Raw genomic sequence first — 2,611 nt, 5'->3', positions numbered from 1 at the left:
GAAGCGGCCCGCCTCTTGGGGAGTCGAGAGTTCGAGCCTTCAGTCGGTGGGTCGGATCCGTCCTGCCGGCTTCTGCCGGAGTAGCCGCCGGCCCCTGCCCTCAGGTAGGCTTCGATTTCAGCCCCGGGCCGGCCTCCGAGCGGGGTGGGTGGGGGGAGCCCCAGCCCGCTGCCGGACTCCGCTGTGCGTCCGGGGAGCCCGAGGTGTCCGGGCGGGAGCGGGGCCCAGCGGGGAGGCGGCTCCGAGAGGAAACTGAGGCACGGGGCGGCCTCCCGGCCCCGGGGCGGCGAGCGGGACGTCCAGGTCGGGTCTGCCCTGTCAGCTGGCTACCCCGCTAGTGACGGCGCCTCGTGGCCTCGGTGTCCTCACCACTGGGACCAGGCCAGATCGTGGGTTTGGGAAGCTCCAGTGGCCGGAGACCGACAGGGTTGGCCCGGGAGGAACAGCCCGTGTGTGTTTGCGTGTGTGTGTGCACGTGTGTGAGTGCGTGTGGACATGTGTGCCTAGGTGTGTGCACACGTAAGGATCTGAGCATCTCCATGTGCATCTATCTCTAGGGTCTGCTGGCCCGCCCTTTGATGGGCTGGCCCTGGAGCCGGCCGTCGGGTTAGAGGACCCCGCCCTGGGTGTGAGAGCGAGGGCCCTGTGGCCGCAGGCAGGTGCCCTGCTCAGGGTGCCTCAGGAAGTGCCCGCTGCACCCAGGGCTCTCGGTTTCGTTCCTTTCCTGCCGCTGCCTGTGGCTCCTGCTGCCCTAGGGCGGGTGTGCCTCTGGGGTCTGTTAGGTTGTGACAATAGTAAGGAACCCAACCCCCAGGGCTGGGGAGGTGGCCACGTCCTGAGGGAGGCTCCAGTGGCCGGTGGGCGGGGCCCTGAGCTTAGACCAGATCTCTTCTGACTCCACAAGTCTTTCCTAGAGCCCTGGGCAGCAAGGACCTTGGATGCCGCCCCAGGGGCCGTGGATCTGGTTGAGCCTCACACCCCAAACCAGTAGCCATGTGGACCCATGCTTTGAAGATGTGGGGAAGGCTCTCTTACTTCATTCTGAGGCGGCCTGAACCTTGGAGGGACCCTGACTTCTGAGCTCTCTGCGCCTCCTTCTGCCTTTGGGACCAGACAGAACTAGGCTCAGCCTTTGGCTCCATGATCGTTCCTCCCGACCTTGAAGACAGCTGTGTTCCCCCTCACTCACTTCTGTCTGTACGTGCGTCTCCAAATCCTTCACCTGATGCTCAGTCACCTCCTTCTCCTGGCTGGGCACAGGGCGATCACATAATCTTAGAGTTGGGGCAGACAGGCTAGGTCAGGGGTGGGGAACCTTCGGCCTGGAGGCCACGTGTGACCCTCTAGGTCCTCAAGTGCAGCTCTTGGACTGAATCCAAACTTCATAAAAAGATTTGTTCTGTAAAACTTGGACTCAGTCAAAAGGCTGCAGCCAAGGACCTAGAAGGCCACATGTGGCCTCAAGACCGCGGGTTCCCCAGCCCTGGTCTAGGTCAACCTGTACTGAAACAGGCGTTCTCTCCACAGTGTCCTGGCAGCCCTCACCCTGGGTTGTGCCATGATTCCTTTTATCTCGACCTGTTCCTGAGCTGCTCAGTGGAATGGGAGATCACCCTCATGCTGGTCGTGGTTGCCCTTGGCCGCCATATCTCTGCTTGAAAAATAAACCAGCTCTTTTTGGACGAAGGTGCCTTTCAGGCTCGTTTGATACGGTTATGGCATTTGATTTGTATCTTTTAAATTTCTGTGCAAAATTACTATCGTTGGTACCTATCCTTTCCTCCATTTGTTTCCCATTTTTTGGCATCAAAACTTGCTTAAATAGGTCAGTGTTGGAATTGCTTTCATTGTACACTATGATTTTTTCACTTCTATCTTTTCTCCAGCTGCTGGCTTATTTCTACATTTGCATATAGACTGTTGATTCAGAAATGGCTTCCACATCTGTAATGTGTTCTTTTGTGTATGTTAAAATAGAATGAATTTGCTGGGAAAATCTGGCATTTCTTAACGCCCAGCACAACACATTTATAAGTATGTCTTCTTTCTTCTCCTTGGTCTACCACAACTGAGCGGGGGCACTAAGCTTCCTTGCTTTCTATAGAATACTTCCTTGCCCAGTAAACAAACAAGTCAGAACCAGTAAATCATTCATATAGTAAATCAGGTCTGGTCTGGGGATAGAGCAGCTAGTTTTGGGAACAAAGTGGGAGGCGGGAACACCTTTCTTATTCATAATTCTAGTGCCTTCCCTCTGTTCATTATTTTCTATTGATCCTGCATAGCGCTGGTTTGTACAAATTTATTTGCTCATCACTCCCATTAGACTGTAAGCTCCCTGAAGGCAAGGACTGTCTTGCCTCTTTTTGTATCCCCAGTGACTGGCACACAATTGGTGTTTAATCAGTGTTTATTGGCTAACTGTTTGATGTTGTGTTGTAATTCCCCGTGCCAGTGCCTTTCTGTTGTGAGACTTCTGTATAGATGACAAGTCTTTTTCCACCGTCATTCCTTATTCCTCAATTCTTCACTGGCCTTTGAATGGAAAGCACTGAGTATCAAAATATGTGCTTTAATGAAGGCATATTAATAAAATGTTGCTTTCAAAACT

This window comes from Trichosurus vulpecula, chromosome 4 (genome assembly GCF_011100635.1).
Source record: "Trichosurus vulpecula isolate mTriVul1 chromosome 4, mTriVul1.pri, whole genome shotgun sequence".
Lineage (NCBI taxonomy): Eukaryota > Metazoa > Chordata > Mammalia > Diprotodontia > Phalangeridae > Trichosurus > Trichosurus vulpecula.
This window is presented reverse-complemented; position numbering follows the sequence as displayed.